Source organism: Pelmatolapia mariae, linkage group LG12 (genome assembly GCF_036321145.2).
Source record: "Pelmatolapia mariae isolate MD_Pm_ZW linkage group LG12, Pm_UMD_F_2, whole genome shotgun sequence".
NCBI lineage: Eukaryota > Metazoa > Chordata > Actinopteri > Cichliformes > Cichlidae > Pelmatolapia > Pelmatolapia mariae.
The window spans coordinates 11,804,442-11,827,229 of NC_086237.1; positions in this window are offsets into that span (position 1 = coordinate 11,804,442).

Here is a 22,788-nt window from a genome sequence, read left to right on the forward strand (position 1 = left end):
CCTTGTAACTGTTTTTTCTTTTCAACACTATACAAAAATTAATTAAATTCTGCACCTGCAGGGTAGAAAAATAACCACAGCACTACTTATTTAAATAATTTTGACATTTATTCATTTGCTGTCATACTACACCAATTCAGATAGAAGTACTAACACTTTTATCCTTTCAAAAGCACTCTGACTGTTAGTGGTGTTATATCATTGCTCTTGAACTGCTCCAGTGATGAGTGAGTCACGCCAGAGAGGTAGTCAATAAGGAAGAGGACTGGATTAGATGTCACAAAAATATTTATTTAATAGAAAATAAGATCCTGGCTGGGCAATATGTCCAGTTTGTACCACACCTTTTTCCCTGTAACAGTTGGGATAGGCTGATTGGATAAGCAGAAGAAGATGAATGGTTTAGATGTTTAACTCCTGTTAAAAAGATTAGATATAGTTAGATATATCTAACAAAGTCTCCTAATGTTAAAAGTAGTCCACTGCCATGCTTCTTTGTATGTTTCGGTTCAATAACAATGACTAATTCACTGCATTACACACTTTATTTTAACTTTTCCACAGGGCCCATCACTCACTTTAGCATGAATGCATCTGTTGCATTCATACTGACTCACTCACATTATTGCAATCAAAAATCTGCTAAGAGGTAATATAATACTTGAATGCATCTGCAATGACCATGGCTAAACATGTTGTTGACTCGTCTTTCTTGATATTTTTCAAAAGCCTCAAGCAAATGTCTTCAAATTAGGCACAGTCCTTTATTTCGACTCAAGAATGAACTGATTCGACTGACGGTCACATGTCACTGACTGTAACGCCAAGATCCTCATTTTCTGTCCATATTTTAAAAATCTGAGCTATTTATGACAGTTTCACAAAATTGCAACACTTTTTAAAATCTAAAAAGTCAAAGGTCAACTCTGAGCCTGTAGTGCAATGATATAAACTGTAAATGTGTAATTTTAGTTCTGTAGAAGTGGAAAGAAAAGAGGAAAATGAAAAAAATCTCTGGAAGATACCAGCAAAAGTCCTTTTTATCATTTTATTACGCTTACTTATTATATGTCAGAACCAAGTAAAAACCCGGAATAATTTGACAGTTCATTACATTTAGATTAAGGTAAAAGTGCCTGAGTTCAACTTAGTTCCATGAAGCCACAATTGAATCCTTTTCTCACTAACGTAAATTTAGCACGACACTCACTTTTTCATTTTCTTTTTCAGTCTCATCTGTGTTTCTGTCCAAATGGTAGTGTGCTGTAAATATGTGCTGAGAGAAAGTCTTCTTCTCCAAACAGCAATAAACTTGCATAACAAAATACCCTGATGATCTCTCTACATTCTCTGTCTGTATTCTCTCTATATTTCCTGCTTCTAGACATAGGTTTTAAAGCCTACTTGCGATGCACAGTATTAAGTTTTTAATGTCCTGGCTGGAATATTGTAGATGTTAAAGTATTGATTATTAATTTATTAAAATCATTTATTTTAAGTCAGTAACTGCAGCCTTTCTCAGATACTTGAGACTTACTACAAACTTAGTAAGATGCCATTCACCACATGTGCAACTACAGAAATAAAACAACTATTACAGTTCCTTAATATCTGTATTTAATATCTATTCCATACTGACTGTTGTTTTTACTGCCATTTCTTCTCTTCTTACTAATGTTACATGTTTTTTATGTTTTGTTACACATACATACACACCAAAGCTTTGTTAATAAAAATAAGTAAAACACCTTGAGGCATTTTGAGTGTACTTGCCCAGATCCTAACTTTGAATTGGAATAGAACTTGTAACTAAAATCAGTTGCAGTCATAGTGAAATATTGTTGTTTTGTTATATAACTTTGCATGTTTTTCCTCACTTTGATCTGCGATAGAAGGACAGCAGCAAGAGTGAGAGGAAATGTTTACAAGATGGTAATGAGACCTGCTATATAATGAGTGGTTTGGAGATGGTTTCACTAACAAAATGACAGGAGGCCTGGAGCTGGTGGAGTTTCAGATTTCCATTGGGAGCGACTATGGGGGACAGGATAAGAAATGAGTACACCAGAGGGACAGCACAGGTTGAGCAGTTTGGAAACAAAGTTAGAGAGGCAAAGTGGAGAAGATTTGAACATGTGCCGAGGAGGGATAGTGGATATCTTAGGTAAAGAATGCTGAATATGGAACGGCCAGGCAGAGGGAAAAGAGGAAGACCACAAAGAAGATTCATGGAGTAGTGAAGGAAAACCTTCAGAGGGTACAAAGTCCAGTTGGCAGTATTACTTTCCTTAGCTATACCTTGTACCAGACAGAAAACAGTGTAAAACCAAAAACAGATATCACTTACAATCAGATTGTAATTTATTTTTTTTTAAAAACTATGTGATTCCAAATTGTAAGCTCTAAAAATAAAAATTAAAAAAAGAAAAGAAAACTAGGTCCATATATGTTTGGACACTTTTTCCCCATTTGCTGAAACATATTCTAATTATACTTATATGATGGACATGGACATAATGTAGACTCCCAGCTTTCAAACGGGGTTTAGTGTCAGGACATGCTGTGTGCAGCAGGGAGATTTGCAGACAACGGGTTTACTGCTGGTTTTGCAGAACATAACAAAACTGGGAGGCTAACTGATAAATACTAACAGGCAGGTTAGAACAGAGAATTAATGGAAACTGGACACCAAGGGCGTAGATTTGGTTTTGGCATTGGTGGGGACGGATGATTCAACCACCGAATCCTGCCCTGTTTCTTTTTTTTTCCTTTTTGTCTTTGCTTCTTGATAAATAAAGGAGAAATATACTTGCCTACATATGCTATCCTACATGCTTTTAAACCATTTAAAATTACAATTCATAGTTTTATATGTGAATTATATAATGTTAAATTACTATTAAACAAATGACTGACTAAGTATTTTAGACTTTAGTTTACTTCAGCCATATTCCATATAAATCAGGTATCATACAAAAATAAAAATAATAAACACTAAAAGAATGTGACTTTAAGGACTTAACAACATTACTTCAGTTATAATACACCAACATCTCCTACACATTAGCACTAAGGAAACACTGAATGACCTGGTGGTTTTTGTCCATAAAAATACTCATCTAAGATTACCACAAAGTAAAAGTCCTCTCAGCAAATTTATGCAACATTTTAGGTACATTATTGCCCCTATCATATCAGTGAGCTGGGATTTTTTATCCTAAACATGAACTACTGTTACAGCAACAGACATGGACTACTGGTGCCCCACACAACAACTCAATGTCCACTATGTGAAGGAGCCAAACACATGCCTTCTCCTCTAGTTAATCTATAGCACCAAATCATCAGTCAGTCACCTGTGACCTCGCCTCTTCACCTCTGTCCGAGCTACAACATGGCAGAGCTGCCTCTGTCACCTGATAAATAACAGTGAGACATTCCAAATACATGCAGTCACACATGTGCTTCAAATACAGTCATGAACCACCAGGTCATCATCCAATTCCACCTGTGATCTTGTATCACCGTTACTCTCTGAGCTTTGTGTTGGTTCTTCTGTCACCTGACAAATAGGACATACATGACAATAAGAATAAAATGTGTAGCTGCTTCAGTGTTTCTGTCAATTTGTGCAGATCTTGACTCATCAGTAATGTTTGTAGGGTGAGTGCATTTTTAAAACAATTTGTGCAAACTGCACCACAAGGTGGAATATTTGCAAAATCATGACTACCTCATGATATATTGTCTCAAAAATTAACCCTATGAATATGTCAACACTATTAGGATGAAATTATTGTGTCACCAACATTTTAACGTTAGACATATAATTTTTAACGGCCTCTGTAAACTAATATCCTGGCTTCCTCGAGGCTGCCGTTTTCTCTGACAGTTACAATCAGAATTAGAAATGCTGCTCTGAGACTGAGATAACTAATAGTGCTGCCTGTTGTGCAGTTAGTTTCCAAAAAACGTTATTTATGGTTACATACAATTTTAGACTGATGTGGGCCAAAGCCTAGCATAGCCTGTAACGTTATTATGACGGACACATTTTATGAGTGAACTTGACTTTAAGCGACTTACAGGTTTCTTTGAAAAATACTTTCGTATATCGAGGTTCTTCCTTTTTGCTGCCATCCTCCTCTCCTCCTTGCAGGTCCAGCGCAGGCTTGCCGCTGCTAAAACTAAACAGAGCTCCCTGAAAGGCACAGCCAATCACATTGGCCATATTTGTCACATGAGGTAGGACTCCAGTAGAGAACGCAATTTAACACTTTCTGCACCGCTAGGTGAATGACATGTTGACAGATCGTTTTTTTTTCTTTCTATCGGGTTTGTTTTTCTTCGTTCGAAGAGAACAAATTATTGGTACGGACAATTCAATAATCGCAGGATATTGGTGGGGACATGTCCCTTCCGTCCATGCCAAATCTACGCCCTTGTTGGACACACAGCAAGAGATAGATTGTGACCTTGAACAGAGGGAGACGCTGACACTAAATACATCAGGGCAAAGGGAAAAACACACCTGGGGAAGCACAGCTGAACATGATACACACCAGGAAACAGAGGGAGGAGAGAACAAGGGACAAGAGACAGAGCGAGAGAAACCAGACAGACACACAGACATGACTGGAGAAACAGGCAACTAGGCAAACATGAAAACAAGGCTGAGAAAACTGGGGAGGACACACAAGAACAACAAATGGCAAAACCAAGACACGAAACACAACAGACTAAATGACCAAGAACCTAAGAACTAGAAAGACAAATGATGAAACAAAGAGGCACAAGAAAACTAAACTATGCCAAAGACTAAGAAACAGATCATCATAATAAGAAATAAAGTCCAAAAGTCCATAAACTAAAACAGTGGGTCAAAGACCCAGGTACCCTAACATTTAGTCTTTATCAAGTAAGCAGATTAAAGGGCTAGAGTTGATTTGAGGTCAAATCAATTTGGAAGATTTTGCTGTGAACAGGCAACATGCAATCAAAGGAGCTCTCCATGCAAATAAAACAAGCCAACCTTAAGCTGCAAAAACACAAAAAATCCATCCAAGAAATTGCTACAATATAGGAGTGGCAAAATCTACAGTTTGGTACATCCTGAGAAAGAAAGAAAGCACCAGCGAACTCAGCAATGCAAAAAGACCTGGACGTCCATGGAAGAAACTGTGGTGGATGATCGCAGAATCATTTCCATGGTAAAGAAAAATCAAGAGAAATCCCTTCACAACAACCAACCAAGTGAACAACACTCTCCAGGAGGTAGGTATTGATATCCAAGTCAAGCAGAAAGAGAAGACAGCATGAAAGTAAATACAGAGGGTTCACTGCAAGGTGCAAGCCACTCATAAGCCTCAAGAATAGAAAGGCTAGATTATTTTCTTAGTTATAATTAGAGAACGACCAGGAAACTCCAGAATTTGGTTCTATCTGGATAGTAATCAGTCTACTGATATTTCTATTTTTTGTGGTACAACTTCCCATAATTGCTAAATCCTACATGAAATTTGAATACATTTTTTTTTTCATATTTGTGACTTTTGTGAATTTCACATTGAAACATATTTACCATGTTTTATTTTACAGTATTGTGAAATTCGACTGTATATAATTCAGAATTTGCCTCTTCTGCAGTGCTTGTTTCCAAAGTTTTTTTATTTGTGTTTTCTCACATATGGGACAGACTTCAGGCTTTTATCTTTGTAAGCTTTTGAGATATTCAAGTTCAAACATTCCCTCAGATTTCAGTGTGTGAAACAAAAGCCTGAAAGTGGCTCGATAGACTTGTTTTCAATATATATATTGTGAAAAGTTTTACAGCAGTCATTATATATGTTCAAACTTTGGACCAGAAAATTTTTATGTTGAGCAGAAGGCACATGTTGATTTGAGATGCAATAATGCCCCCATCAAACATTTCCATGTTGAATAACCATCACTGTCAAGCACTCTTTTCTCAACATGTAGTCATGGTTGAAAAATAGTTTGAAAATGAAAGCTGAACCAGCATCGTGGATGTTACCTTAACCATCAGTTCAAAGTGAGAACAAAATGAAATAAAGACAATAAAAAAAGTTTTTTGGGTAGAATGTGAAGAAAAAAAGAAACGTCACTTGAACAAGAGCCCTGCTTTTCTATATGAACTAATTGGCTTCACATATAAAGAAAAACACTTTTGAGACTATGGTGCTGACATCGCAGACAGGGATAATTGTTAAGTCTGGCATGTTAAGTTCACCATGCTACAAATGAAACAAAAAGTAGATGTAAAAACTTCAATAGCTTCAAATTGCATTACTTTCTCTTATTTGTTTATGTTTTTAAACAGTCCTTCAAGACAATGAAAATGAAAACATGATCTTAATAGTACTATTAGTGCGAACAACAGCAAATACAAACTTTAAAAGTTAAAGGTAAATAAAAAGTATGCATCACTTGTGAGAAGGCCAGCAGCAATGCCACAATCTGTAGCATACAACAGTCTGCTCAGTGCTAAGTTGACCTACCTTTAAATCAAGCCAATGTTTAGTCATAGCTGGAGTCTTTATATGAATGGTAGTTCCTGGTGCCTGTACAAATGAGCTGAGCTGTGACCTGAGGTATGCTCTCTGATGAGTGCTTTATTGTCAGCTTTAACTGAATGCGAGCGGCACTCAGTTTTAAGAACCTGGGTTCGAAGAGCAGGAGAATAAAAAGTTACAGGAGCAGCACAACGTGCTTAAATGCGGGTGAAGCTACACCTTCCTTTTCTCACTAAGGATCTGCTCAAGATCTGCTCTTTCATTCTCAACTGAATTAAAAGTCTGTAGTGTGTCAGGAGAATTATCATGAAGTGACCTACAGTACTGTGCAAAAGTCCTACAGTACTGTGCAAAAGTCTTGAGCCACTCATGTTTTGCTTCTAAGAAACCAGACACAGTTTTTCATTGGACTTGCTTGTACCACTCATTTTCCATCCACTTCTTTTACTGGAACATTGTCAGAGGAACGTTTTTATATCTGTTAACCCACTCAGCACTGACTTTTGACTCATTCAAGAATATGCTGCAAATGTTGCAAAGAATTGATTTTACAGTTTTATCTGGAGGTACTTTGTTACTAGCAGTCTGTCAAAAAATAATATTTTGGATTACTCTGGATGAATCTATGAAAACAGTTTGAGATGAGTAAAGCAGTATTTTTGCACCAAGAATGGGCTATTAGCTAAAAACTGGCATCTCAGCTATTTTGTGCTTCCTTAGCATGCTGTGCAGTGTTCTTAAAAACTTGTTGAAATTGGACAAGTTGAGGAAAGTGAGGAGTAGCAGACCAAAAAAACAGACATACACATATAAGATCTGAGAGATGAGATTCATGTGATCCATCTACTGCTCACTGAAGCCTCATCAGAAATGATCTCAGTGGAAGGTGGCTGTCAAGACGCCATTCTTAATCAAGGGAAACAGAGAGAAAAGACTGAGGATACCGAATTACAAAAGAGCTGAAAACCATGGCAACAGGTTCAAATTTGAAATTTTTGGTTCAGATTTTCAGTATCCACAGAGAAAGTAAGGAGAGAAACACACCTGTGAGTTTTTTGTCAAAACTGATGGAATTATGAACACAGAAAAGTAACAACAGATTTTGATCCATCATGCAATACCATCTTGAAAGTGTCTGATTTGGCAGATGTTTCATTTTTCAATAGAAGTTTCATTTTTCAGCATCAGAATGATCCCAAGACACACTACCAAAGCAGTAAAGCACTAGTAGTAAAGCATACCTGGATAGAAAAACACACAATGGGCCACTATCAGTCATGGACTGACCTCCCCAGAGCCCAAACCTCAACGTTATTGAAGCAGTGCGGGATCATCTTAACAGAGAACAGAACAAAAGGCAGAAACATCCAAAGAAGAGCTTTGCAATGTCCTTAAAGAAGCCTGCAAAACAATTCTTGAAGACTACTTACAGAAATTACATGAAAGGTTGTTTAAGCGAGTTCATGCTGGATTGAAAGATAAAGGTGACCAGGCTAATTACTAACTTTCACGCTTGTTAGAATTGTATGAATTCTATTTCTGCCTATTTTATACTGTATTTGCATTTTTTGATTAGAGTTTTCAGTAAATTACTATATTTAATTCCCATTTTCCTAGCAAACTACAAAGAAATGACACATTGCTTATCTATTACTTTGCATTAAAGAAGCCTCCAGGGTTATGTACCCATGTCTAACAAGAATGCATGTGGCCTAATCAGGATTATTTAAACACCAACATGCAAAGTGTTTTAAACCCACTTTAGAAAACTAAGAGCAAGAGGGAAACTTGGTCCAGTTATAAGCACCTAAACTATACTTGCAAGATTTACTGTATATCCATATTTCCAGATCGAGCAAGCAAGCAACCTAAGATTCCAGCTTTTTGATAAATTTGGGCATGGAGTGAAATCTTTGTCTCGCTGCTCATTGGTTGGCTGATGGACAAACATTAAGCAGAAACATAAAGATCAATTTCTCCCCAATTTCAGGCAAAATCTCACTTTTCTGGCTGTTGTACTACTTGCTGGTTGTTGGCATAGAGACTAATAGAACAAGGTCGGTGTGAGTACCTTTCAGATAATGTATTACCTGTTAGACAAGTTAGTGTACTTGATTGCACTAAAACCATATGAGCTGATCTTGCCAAGCTCAAGAGGACTGTAGTGGCCCAATGATAACTGTGTTTAGAGAAAATATGCACTGTAGAGATATGATTTAAGCCCTGTGTCAACTCTCTAAGGGCAAACTACTCTTGTAGGACAGAAACTCTGTGCAGTCCACTGCTAGCATATGTTTAGATCTTCCATGTGTTTACATTTAAAGTCTGTCCAGTGAAGACTTCATGAAGTGAAGTGAAATGTGCTTGAACCACATAAAACATTTCATTTGGCAGCAACTTATAAACTTTTCTTCTTTCTTTCTTTCTTTTGAAGAAAAACCGATATTGCTATGTGTAACTATGAAGTAAATTGTTAAATAAGACATGCTTATCACATCAATAATTTAAAGATTTCATTATTATCTGCTGGCATAAGCAGACAGAAGCGAAGAAAACAACAGAGGGGGGAACAGAGAACAGATGAGCCTCCATAAGAACTGCTGGTGAGATGAAGAAGAGCAGAATATCAGATAGACAGATAAGACACTGAGTTACCAGAGTTTGTCACAGTTCAGAAGGATCTGCTGTCACACAATAAAAGCAGAAGCTGTGAGAACAGATGTGGTCAATTTTAAAAATTGAACAAAGAACTGGCAACATACAAACGAAGCTGTGACTGCTTCATTAACATCGAGTCTTATTTTCTTAGAGTTTCACTCCTGCTTCTCAAGATAAAATGATAATGAAGTTGAACAAGAACTCTGATTGAAGTCATTATGTTCACTTTGATTTCACATAATGAAAATCCGCCTACGCACTTGACCAAAAGTCTTTTGAAGACCGCACTTTTTTTTGCATCTTATATTTATTCTACTCTGAAATGACTTGCACTGTGTAATTATCTGGTAAAAATGTAAAAATATCTAGGCTGGACTAAACCCCCAGTGTTTCAAGTCCCTGGTTATGACTATCAAGATAATACAGCTCTGCAAGCATAAATACACCCTTGGTGCCCATCTGCATCTAATATTTCAGCCTCCAATCCAAATCCTTATGAGTGGGATCCAACTCTTTTTGTGGCATTTCAAAGACTTCTTCATGGTCTCAAATTTTCAGCTGAACTGAGATCACAAGACTGAAATCTATGTGAATTCGTTTTAACAGTGGCTTTGTGCTATAAATTCAGCAGCTCTTATCAGCGTAAGGAGCTTTATTTCTTTAGTAATCATTCTATTAATACGTGATTACACTGTATCCCCTGGAGTTTCTATTGTAAAGTGGGTGATAGTCTTTTAATTAGACCTAAAGGGGATTGGAGCTGTGCTTTTACATATTCCACTAGTGCAATGAATAATACAACACTGCTGTATGGACTCCAATGGCTCACATTACATAACCATGTGCCAATTATTCAGGTCTTTATCTGAGCTGTGAACTCACAGCCTTGGCTTTCTCACATAATATCAGGGGCAAAAAAACAAGAGCGTACATCTGCCCACAGTCTGAATACGGATGCACTCTCCACTTGACAGGCTCATCACATTCCACTACAGTCAGTAGTACTGGACCTGGGTCGCTGTGAAAGAAAAAAAAAGCCAGGTCATCTGAAAAAGAAGGCTTTCTGTCACAAATTCTAACCCCATGTTTATTTTATTTTCATCTATAGGTTTATTCTTGCTGTTGCAATCGCTGCTGCCATCCTGACGGAGTTTGGCTCAGAGGATGCTGGAGCAAGGCTGTTGTCCTGGTAACAAAGCCTAATGACAAGATTTGATATGATCCTCCGATTTAGAACAAAGCTGCAGTCTGCTGCTGGGCATTGTGAGACAGTAGGTAGACAAGGGCTGGTTTTATTCATCTGCATCAGCATGTGTGTATATTATATTGAAATAATCTCACATTTTAAGAATACAGGGATACAAGAATCCAGAAACGTCCTTCAGTTGAGGATATATGGCATACAAAGGATTCACTCTCTTCACCTTACTTTTGCCAATATTTGGAAATACATGTCCCAGCTGTCTATGCTGCAGTTCTGCATAGGCCTCAACCCCCACCCGTATTCATCCCCACAGAGGGTTCATATAAGATAAAAATTAATATCTATTGGCAGTATAGGTGAAAGGAGATGATATACATTAAATAATAATGATATATAATAGCAACAAATTTAAATAGATCAGACACCTTGTATGCAGTTATGGGACATTTACTGTATAAAATCTATTCATTTGGCCTCTTTATACCATGCCAAAGGATTTTAAGTGAGGCAAACAGATTGTTATTGAAGTGCAGACTTTAAGCTTTTATTCAAGGTATTTAACAAAAATATTGCATTAACTGTTAAGGTATTTTAGTTCATAAAACCCGATTTTTGGAGGCTCAAAAGGACTTAGATATTTGATTGACAAGCAGTTTCATGGGCATATGAGGGCTATTGTCTCACTCAATAGCAAATTAAGCAGATAAAAGAGCTGGTTTTAAATGTAGGTACTGTCTTCTGTAAGTCTCGATATGCGGTCAAAAGTGATGGCGTCACAAACTGGACCACACAGCCACGAGAAAAAGGCTGATGCACACAAATGCCAATTAAAACACTGTTTATTTTAAATTAAAGAAACAAAGAAAGAACATAAGCTAACCATGGTGTTTGTATTCAGTATGATCAGTGCTATAAATGAATGCAAGAAGTGTATGCAATGTTGTTTAGCAGAAGAAACAAAGCAAGGAGGTGTCTCAGGTAGGAAAGCCACAGAGCAAGGAAGCTCTAAGATCTTTTGTAGTGCTCATACACACTGGCCAAAGGTGTTGCAATTCCTGCTGACTAAAAAACAAGCCGCACCTCCACTCCAACCACTGCAGAAAAGAACTGCCACACAGACAAGTTGAAATGAAAGCTGGGTTGAGTGGGTCATAGGCCAGATTAGACTTTGATCTAAAGAGTCTTTGGAGTTCTGAAAAAATCATTCTGATGACACAAAGATGAATTTGTTCCAAAATGACGGCAATAGATGGAAAAAGAAAGGAACAGCTCATGATCTCATGAAGCATGCCTAGAGGAGCCAATGTTATGGCATAGGCATGAATGGCTGCCAGTTGAACCAGGTCACTAGTGTCCACTGAAGTAAGAATAAGTAAGATAAATTGTTAAAATATACAGGGCTGTACTCTCTACTCAGATTCATCTAAATGCTGCCAAACTGATCGGACAGCGCTTCACGGTGCAAATGGATAACGACCCAAAGAAAACTACAAGAGCAAGCCAAGAGTCTCAAAGCAAAGGAATGGGATATTTTTCAGTGGCCAAGCGTCATTACAAAATTGCAGGCAGAGTGACCCACAACCATATAGGACATAAAGATATCCTGGATGGTGGCAAAGAAAGGGAAGGTGATCGGGACTGAATAGGTTGAATAACATTAGCCCACACACACAACAGGGACCTCAGTGTCACACAGCTGAGTGGGAACCACTATAACAATGTCAGAAGGTCAGACACAGCCAAACACAATATTTCCAGAAGGTAAGGTCAGTCTTGAGAAGACAGCTCAATAGTAGGAACGAGATCTCAGCCATCAACACATGTCCCCTAACACTCATCAGATGCTCAACTGGTATAATAAGATGGCCAAAAGAAGAGATGCATGCCACTGAAACCAAGATGTGAAACCTCCCCCCAGTGCTGAAGGGCTGCAAGTAAGAGTCAGCACCTTCAGACTATGAGCAAAGAAAAGAGTGAGGGTGAGGATTATTGATTGTCAGAGCTACAATCCAGTATAAAACAATGAGCATCCACGAATACATCAGGAAGATGGACCCCTGGGATGAACTGCTATCAGAGTGCCTGAGGCAGCTGAGGAAAGATAGGGATGAGGAGGAGGGGTAAGAAGACCAAGCCCCTAAATGGGGTTCATAATGGACAGATAGAAGAAGTTGCTGACTTTCACAAATCCTAGAAATGTCTTGGAAAGGACAGTCTGAAGGATAGGACGGAGGCCAAAAAACAGCTCCACAGAAGCAGGACTGTACCACTGCTATGAAGGCGCAGGCTGTGCATAGATGCTCCTAAGACATTCTAGCACATAGCAGGATTTAAGATGCAACCTGGGACTGCATATTCTGACAAACATGAGTGAATGAGATAGTGTGCAGGGATATCTTCTCTAATTATGGATTAAAAGTATCAATAGGACACACCTTTGAAAGAGATCGAGAACAACGCAGTAAATGTCCTGTGGGATTTGAGGTTCCAGATGGAAAAGTAACAGATGGCTAACAAACTAGACATAGTGGTAGCTGACAAGGAATACAAGATGGCAGTTGTGATAGTTGTGTCAATTCTATCTGACATTAGCAACACAAAGAATGAGCATGACAAGATCTAGAAGCACAAGGGACTGATGAACAACACAAACAGACGCTTATTTTTTATTTATTTATTTTTTTTTCAAACAGACCCTTATGGTGAAGTCCAAATTAGTCACCGTGGTAATCGGAGCATGGAGGGCTATAACCCCTGAACTGGGATGGCGGCTCGAGGCCAAATTCCAGACATCATCTCTGATGAGAAGATACTGTACCACTTAGAATACTGAAATCCTCAGTTGCAAAATTGCGAATTCAAGAGCTACTGGCATCATTAAGAAGAACAACCAAACAATAACAGATAAAATTAGTTATAGAAACAATTAAGACTTTATTTGAGAGTGCCAGTACTGAGATTACTGGAAACAATAGAGAAAAATGTAAAACAGATCTGCTTCCAGGTTGGAACCAGGAATGATGCAATTCATAGTTCACATGTTAACTTCTAAACCACAGAGTCGCCATATACAAATGTCAAATGAACGATTGCCAAGGCTGCAATATCTGTCAGTTTACAACCTCAGTGCACATGTGCAAGATGGACTGGTTCTCTTATCCATTTGCATCAAAACTTCAGATGAATGACCGTTTGGGACACAAAGGCAACAGCCAATGATCTTTGAAACATAATGATTCTCTGTTTGATTATATACCATGACTCACCATTTTTATCAGTCGACGCACAATGCTGTACCACAGATACTTTTACAGAAGAATTTTTGCAGAAGAATTTCCTGTTAGAGCCTTAGTGACAAACCTTGGCAGTATAAAACAAACTGATAATGGGTTAATCAAAATGATTTGTGAAAAAAGTGGTTATTATTGGGTTTCATGTTATATTTAGGAAATAACCAATAATCTCTCAAAGCAATATCTCCCAGTAAAACAGAAAATAAAATAAGTGTAATTAAAGAACATTATGAAACTAAGTGTATGCACAAAACAATTGAACCATTGATCACTGGAAAAATAAAACTTATAATACTTAAATTATTGTTAAATTAAATTATTGTAGGGTCTGCCTTACAATAATAATACGAAATTGATTTTAATTAAAATAAAAATAAAATTAAAAAATGCAAAACACAAGACAAACAAGGTTGTGCGTGTGTGAGTGCAAGAATATGGATTTTCCTTCATATTTAGCTTCATATTTAATTTAGCAATCCTTTATTTATCTCAACAGAATGGGCCTCACAGACTGAGTCAGAGGCACAGACTCACCCAGTCTGTAGGTCAGTCATACAGTAATTTATGATCCTGCAAATGTGTCCATCTGTGCACTGGTTTCTGTTCGGTCAGTGTACAGAGAGGGTTTTCACCCACTGTAAATATAACCCCATGAGTCATCCAAAATCCCAACTGCAGTTTACTGGACATGGATCATGCATCAGTCATAGGTAACTGGTTGAAAAGTGAGCCAGAATAGGGAAGGGAGCAACCGCAGAGTTCACACCATAAAATAAAATAAAATTCACCATGAAAAGTACACCGTGGCTGAAATTATTTACACCAAAAATACTGACTTGGAGTAACTGAATTATGTGTAAATGTTCCATGTTGTTTTGTATGAGTACAATGTGAAAGATTTAATTTAACGGAATCTGGTGAAATGAAATTTACTTGACTGGATTACATTATGGTTACAATAAGCATATTTTCATAATGATTATTATTTCAACAAATTTTCAATTCTCTGATTTTATATATTTCAGTTACATTTTAATTAAAAAACCTTTACTTAATGTTTATAATGGCAAAACTGGAAGATGGACCAACTACAGCACAATCAAGAGTAGCCAACAGACTGGTTCGATCACATATTTGGTCCACTCCCTCCATCTGATGACAAACACTTTCTGCAGGTAGACAGGCGCTCTGTGACTGCCCAAGGATTGCCTTGGCACCACCCCAAAGCAAGCATAACACAAGCATTGCACTGTATTTATACCCATTTGTTTTTGTTCCAGTGGGTAATGTAGTTTTGTTTTAAATAGTTGTAGTTTGATGAGTTTAGTGTTCTCTTATTTGGTTGATATTGATCCATAACTGTGCTGCCAATGTGTCTCCAAACTCAGATTTGAGACCAGAAGGGTATACTGTGAAGGAAGTTCAACAGAGCCAGGCTTTCTTTGTCTTAACTGGCTTGAAAAAACCTAAAACCCCAGTCAGAGAAAAGTTTTATCAACTTTCTCTGTTAAGCTTCAGGTTTTGTGCACACTCACATAAAAATTGGAATTTCGTGAGTCATTTAATGTTTCTTCCACACAAAATGATTCCTATAAGTGCCACCTACTCCAGTCAGAGACATTATCAGATGGTGATAATGAAATGCTGATTCAAAATCTATAAAGAACATCAAAAATGAAACACTGTTGAAAATAAGAACAGAGATTAACGTCCTTTATAGATCGAGCATGTTGCGAAAAAGCAACACAAAATTCTAATTTTTCCACATCTGAACTTGCCTTATAAAGTACAGACACACTACCAGTGTTCCCTCTAAGCTGAGCGCATGAGCAATCGCGCACTGCTGACACAGTCTCCGCACACAGAAAATCTGCGCTACACACACAAAAAAAAATCCAGCCTGAATTGAAATTAAAGTAAATTAATGTATTTATTTAAATTTCGCTGATTTGCTGTGCGGGGAGACTGTGTCAGCAGTGCGCGATTGCTCACGCGCTCAGCTTAGAGGGAATTTGTCCCAAAAATCACACCGCTGTGAGGGAAATGAAGTCAACACAAGTGATGATGAGCTGGTCCAGATGCTTTTAAACAAGAAATAGAAGACATGGAGATTCTGGGTGCATTCTCACAAAAAGGCAACAGCAGGGAGAATGTCATGGTTTGATCCAGGAGTTGAAGCTGTACAGTATCATGACCACTATCATGCATATTTCAGGATGTCAGTGGGGCAGTGTGGGCTCTTGTTGGCAGAGGTGGCACCATATCTGAGGAAATAGAGAAATAATTGCAGAGAGCTGATTGACCCAGAACAACTAGCTGTGTGTCTGAGGTAAAATGGTGTGATTTTACTATTTGTATTCAATACTAGAGCAACTTGCTTCACAATGCAGCAATCTAATTGGTCAGCTATCTTTATTCAGGTGTGAAAAATGTGAAAAATCAAGCTTCATTTGGAAATATAAATGCTGCAAATTCATCAAGCGAAATTATGCAATCAGTGTGAATGGCTGCATTAAGAACAGGTGAGTCTGAGAATTATTTTTAACACACAAAATATCCACACGGATTTTACGTGTCCGGTGTGTAAAGGCTTTAATGCTGCAGAAAATTGTTAATCTGATTATTTAAGTTATTTACAGCAGTTAAATAAACCTTTTTTAAATTAATTATTTGATCACACTTAAACATGCTATAAATAAGAATTAGTGAAAATGTGGCACTACCAGCCAACTTTAACCCAAAACTCTGAACACAACCTGCTCCCAACCAAGTTGTGTGTGGCCATGGTGGTTTAGTCAGATAAGAACAGAACAAAGAAAATCTGACTTTAAGCTTGATATAGTACACTAACCGATTAGTCTCCCTTTGTAGTACATGCCTCTTGGTTAAATTTACTGATTACTACTCTATATTTTGTGGGTTTAAGTTGGGTGTAATATTAAATTAAAGTTAAATAGTGTTATTACTCCACACTTCTGAGAGAAGTTTTTTGTTTTTTTGTTGTCAACTTTGATTCTAAATGTTGTCGATGTGGGTGGGTTTGATTTTTTCACGTTTAACCTCTTGCCCAACCTTGAACAACTTAACTATTACCACATACGGTCGATGTTTTGTATAAAGCCATAAAACCTCCAAACTATGAACATCCAGATAATAGTGAAACATATTGGCCTATTAAAGTGTGTAAGGTATAAATGTAATCATTCCAATGTGACTTTTACTTAAGACACTGTATTTCAAAAGAAACTCTGTAACCCTTGAATTAATGATCCTGAATAATACCTTCCATGATATCCCAGTGCTCACACATATGCTTCTATAATTATTAGGGACTAATTTATCTTCACTGTGGAAAATGGCTGCTATAAGACATTAAGTTCAAATTTCAGGAAATAACCTACACTCAAAAACAAGTTGAATAATTTATGAATCTGAAATTGGATTTCCTTTTAACTTCTTTACTTAATTGTAAAATTTCAGATTTTTGAGGATTTGCAAGTGCTTACTGTCATTGTCTGGCTCTTGTGTCAAGACACATAATGAGAGAGACACAGCTTTAACCAAAATTTACAACATTATTAACCAAGAGAATCAAAAACCATAATTACACATTATGAGGTGTATTAGTCAGTGTTATCAGTGTGTCAGAAGTTGGATGAGTGTTTAAATATTAGATGTATACCATGGATCGAATGGCGGAAACACCCACCTCTTAAATGCTCCAGGGAGACTAACCTGTTGTCCCCAGATACAATAATTAACTCTACCTACCAGGAACCTGCAAGACAACAGAGAGGGACAAATGTTCAACGCAAACACAGACCAAGGCTGAGGGCCATCACACCCCTTCAGCAAGAATGGAGTCCTAAAACTCAGACCAATTTAAAATAAAATATAATAGACTACTTACATCCATTTTAACATTACTGTGTTACCTGCAGAATTATATGGGTTCAACGAGTGAACTAAGTGAAACTAAGTTGATTCTTGCCATCCACTTCTATTTACCAACACACCCTGAACAACCTGGCACCAAGGTCGCGAACTACAAAGGAATAGGAGACAAGGAAGGAATAACCTGTATGCATATGCACTTGTCACTGATGTCACCACTTTGCTCTGAAAATTTTATGTATCAAACCAGTGGGTCTATTTTATCAATCTCTGGTTTGGACACTGCAGAGAGGTGAGAAAAGTCAAAGGCTTACAGTGCCTGTATCAAATACCAGTCCCATGTCAACAGCTTGCTGAAGAGCAGCAGCTACCACCATCTAGCTAGCATCTACCTGAAGTGAAAAGGGATAATCAGATCATAGGGTTGTCAATACTGGAGCGCTGCACAAAAAGTTGCCTTTCTTTTCGACAGATCAGATAGTTGTAATAGTTAGTTTCTGCAAAAATCCCAGTAATATCCTACTGAACTCACAAAATATACAAGTTCCTTTGTTGTCATAGGGGCAGGACACTGTACAGTTGTACAGCTAGAATAGTTTGTCTGTGAAGGTTCTCAGTCATCCAGGTCATCGTAGTCTAAGGAGCTTGGAAAGAAAAGCGTCTGGACTTCTTAAAGTTGCTTGAAGACGTTTCACCTCTCATCCGAGAAGCTTCTTCAGTTCTAAGGTCAAATGGCCGAGAGTCCCAGATTTAAACCCAGTGGGAGTATCCCCCCAAAGAGGGACAAAGGACCCCCTGGTGATCCTCTAATCACATGAGCCAAGGTGTGAAAGCGGGTGTGGGACTTAATCAGCCAGGGTTTCGGGTGAGCTCATTGTTAAACCTGGCCCCACCCTATCATGTGAATTCCTGAGGTCAGATGGCCCAGAATGTGAGTGGGCGTTAAGGCGTCTGGGAAGGGATCTCAAAACTGGATTATAGATGGCAGACAATTGGTGTCGTAAACCACCGCCTCTGTTCAAAGATGGTCGCTCACAGTGGACATAGATGGCCTCTTTCACTCCTCTTTCAAACCATCTGTCCTCTCTGTCCAAAATGTGAACATTGGCATCCTCGAAAGAGTGACCTTTATCCTTAAGATGCAGATGGACTGCTGAGTCTTGTCCTGTGGAGGTGGCTCTTCTATGTTGTGCCATGCGCTTGTGAAGTGGCTGTTTGGTCTCTCCAATGTAGAGGTCTGGGCATTCCTCGCTGCACTGTACAGCATACACCACGTTGTTAAGTCTGTGTTTTGGAGTTTTGTCTTTCGGGTGAACCAGTTTCTGTCTGAGTGTGCTGCTGGGTCTGAAGTACACTGGGATGTCGTGCTTGGAGAAAACTCTCCTGAGTTTCTCTGATACACCAGCTACATAGGGGATGACAACGTTGTTGCGTCTGTCTTTCTTATCCTCCCTCGCTGGTGTCTGATCTTCTTTTCTGTGCATCTTTGCTGACTTCATGAACGCCCAGTTGGGATAACCGCATGTTTTGAGTGCTTCCTTTACATGTGTGTGTTCCTTCTTTTTCCCTTCAGGCTTAGAGGGAACATGTTCTGCCCGGTGGTGTAGGGTCCTGATTACTCCAAGTTTGTGTTCCAGAGGGTGATGGGAGTCAAAGAGGAGGTACTGGTCCGTGTGTGTGGGCTTCCGGTAAACTTCAATGTTGAGGTTGCCGTTTTCTTCAATGTGCACAGCGCAGTCCAGGAAGGGCAAGCAGTTGTCCTTTGTGTCTTCCCTGGTGAACTTGATGTTTTTATCCACGGCGTTAATGTGCGCAGTGAAGGATTCCACTTCTTGTGTTTTGATTTTGACCCAGGTGTCGTCTACATATCTGTACCAGTGGCTGGGTACTCTCCCTTTAAAAGAGCCAAGAGCCTTCCTTTCCACTTCCTCCATGTAAAGGTTGGCTACAATAGGTGACACGGGGGAGCCCATGGCACAGCCATGTTTTTGTCTGTAGAAACCCTCGTTGTACTTGAAATATGTAGTGGTGAGGCAGAGGTCTAACAGTGTGCAGATCTGATCGGGTGTGAAGTTGGTCCTGTCCTCCAAGGAGTTGTCTTCTTGTAATCGTTTTCTGACAGTCTCCACAGCCTCCGTGGTGGGTATGCAAGTGAAGAGAGAGACTACATCAAAGGACACCATGGTTTCATCTGGATCGGATGAGAGGTGAAACGTCTTCAAGCAACTTTAAGAAGTCCAGACGCTTTTCTTTCCAAGCTCCTTAGCTAGAATAGTTGTTTTTTTTGTTTTTTTTGCTGGATGAACTGTACCCTCTTCAACCATGCAACCAAGGTAAATTATGACGTAGAACTCGATGGTGAGATGCCCGTCAGCCAAGCTTCATAAGTCTTGCTAGGGAAAACAGTTGTTCAGACACGGCTGCATAACCAAAATTCATGCAGCCATGTGCAATAAACATGGAATCACCTTGCATTTAAAATGGCTCAAAGAGTCAAAGATGGGGACCAGAGATCGCTTGCAGTCAGTTGGCATCTTCAAAATGACTTTGGTGTGTCAAGATGGTGATAAAGCAGTGACACAGCAGGAATATGATAGAGTCAGTCTGCTATGAGTTTGTGACTGAACCAGGTCAAGTTGACATTTACATACAATCTGTTTGCATAATTCCACAATTAACCATGACAACTCTCAAATCTGTTGGTTCGTTTGCAAATCTATTTTTCTCTTCTTCAGAAATGCAATGCTGTACTGTAGTCCAGAAGTGGACTTGTAGTATCCATAAGTCAGCCGCAACTCTCTCAGCCACAAACAGGGCAAAATTTATGATCAGTAAATTTAGAAACAAACAGATGCAGCTAGTTAATTTCAATATTGACCAGCATTGCAGTAAAAGCAGAGCAAATCTGCGTCTCAAAAAGGAGCAAGTGAGTAAAAAAAAAAAAAAAAAGTATGTTTCTCGGATAAATCACTGGGAACTAAAGAAGAATCAATAAGTTTATGATAATGATTTGATCCCCTCCTGAATTTGGAAGTTTGCCCACTTACAAAGAAATGAACAGTCTCTAATTTTTATTGTCTCTAATTTCATATTTTAACTGAGAGAGACAGAATATCAACCCAAAATCCAGAAACTTGAGTGTAATAAATATTTGATCCTCAAGCAAAACATGACTTAGTATTTGATAGGAGATACTCTTGTTGGCAAGCACAACAGTAAGACGTTTCTTGTAGTCAATTGCCAGGTTTGAACACATCTCAGGAGCGATTTTAGACCACTTGTCTTTTACAGAAACTCTCTAAACCCTTTAGGTTTCTTGGCTGCGGCTTAGTTGCAAGAAACCTTTGCATTTTTATATTATTTTATATTAAATACTGAATATACTGACAACCCAAACAGAGTGAACAGCAACCTATCCAGGGAGCATTGCTTAACATACACAGGAAACTGTTCTTTGTAGCATTTAGCTTTAGAGTTTGTTGTCTGCCTCGGTCGCGTACAAGAGCAGCATCCTTGGAACTCTTGGTCAGCCGGTCCATTGTGTCTTTGTGTAGTGATCCAGGTTGCAGATGCTGAGGTTGTGCAGTTGAAAATCTGTTATTAATGCATAGCTGGAGCGGATAGATGTTTAGTAACAAAACCAACTCTTTTAGTAGAATTTGAACATAACTGTATTGGAGAAGAGGAAGTTGTGTGGAAGATGTGTAGTGGCTCAGTGGACTTTTTCGTTCTTCTGAACGCATTTGGAAAATTCTTAAGATGTTTAAAGTCTGCATCAGTGTATGTGTGCTGACAATGTTTCCCTGGAGCTCTATATGAAAGTGGATGCGGATTTGTCTGGTTTGCTGGTGGTTGTGGGTGAGGATTCATTAGTTGTGGCTGGGATTTTGATGGTCCCAGGTGGATGTCTGGTAGCTGAATACTCGTCGGTCTACTCTATACTGATTTCAATCACAGCAGATTGGCTTTGATTCTCTTGAGCTGCTTTCTCTCAGGCTGTTTATTGTCTAGTATCTGAGGGTAGGGCTCTACTCATACTGCATTAAGCTCAATATTCACAGTGTCTCTGTCTTGTTGGAGGTTTTGAAATTCCACTCTCAGCTCCAGCAGTGAGGTGTTGAACTCATTTTTTATAAGGATCAGTTGATCTTTTAGATTCTGGTAAGTTTCTGTGGGGGGAAGATTGGAGAGTATCATTTCTTTGAGTTCTATCAGCTTCACCTCTTGCAGAGAAAGACTCTCTATGATATAATATGCCTTTCTCTCCTGCTGTTTGCCCTGTGTTGTGCTAAATCATTTCCTTGGTCCTCTACCTGCACTTCCAACTGCTCTTCTCTGAGACACAGGTCTACTCTAACTCTCCTTCTGCTCTACATTCCTCTCCTCGCATCCGTCCCTTTGGGTTTTATGGTGTTAAAGTCATCTTGGACAGGGCTGGGGTTTGGTTCACTGTGCTGGAACATGACTGTCCCATTGTTGTAGATATTCACAGGGAGAAAAGTGCTGTCATTGTCCTTTCCCTCTATTACTATCTGCCTGCCACTGCATATCCCACGCATTTTAATGGTGTGTGTCCTAACTACAGAGAGCCTCAGCCTCAGTGTGGTCTATATAACAGGAAATTTGTGATTTTGGCTCCTGTTAGAATGAAGTCTGGTCTTTTCTAAGTTTGCTCTCAGTAACTTGTATTCTCAGGCTTTTTAGCCTGTGTGTTCTCTGTTTCTGGGCAGAACAGGACAAGCAGGCAGAGTTTTTTCTTTTGTTGTGCTATTGCATCAGCAGTGGTCCACGTTTTACTGCTAGCTACTGTATCTTAGCAGAGAAGCTAAACTTAATTATTTAGAAAGTTCTGCAGCTATTTTTTATTTACTCCAGTTTATCTGATTAAGATAAACTGAATTATGATTGCAGTCATGGATCATTTGCTGTTATCCTGTTCAGTTTTCTTGTTTATTTTTTTTATAGGTTCTGAAGATAACAATTAAAGTAATTTTTATCCAGCTATGATTGGTTGTCTTCGTCTGATTATAGCATTTCCACTGGGTTAGTTTGGTTCACCTTGTTTTGAAACTGCTCTATTGGAGCTGTAATTGAACCCGCCTTGCTACAGTATCTCTTTTTCTATCATCAGTATTTTATTTGCTGAATTGCCCATGAAGTTAACCCTGTAAAGGCTGAACCATGAAATAATTGCCAGAAAATAAAA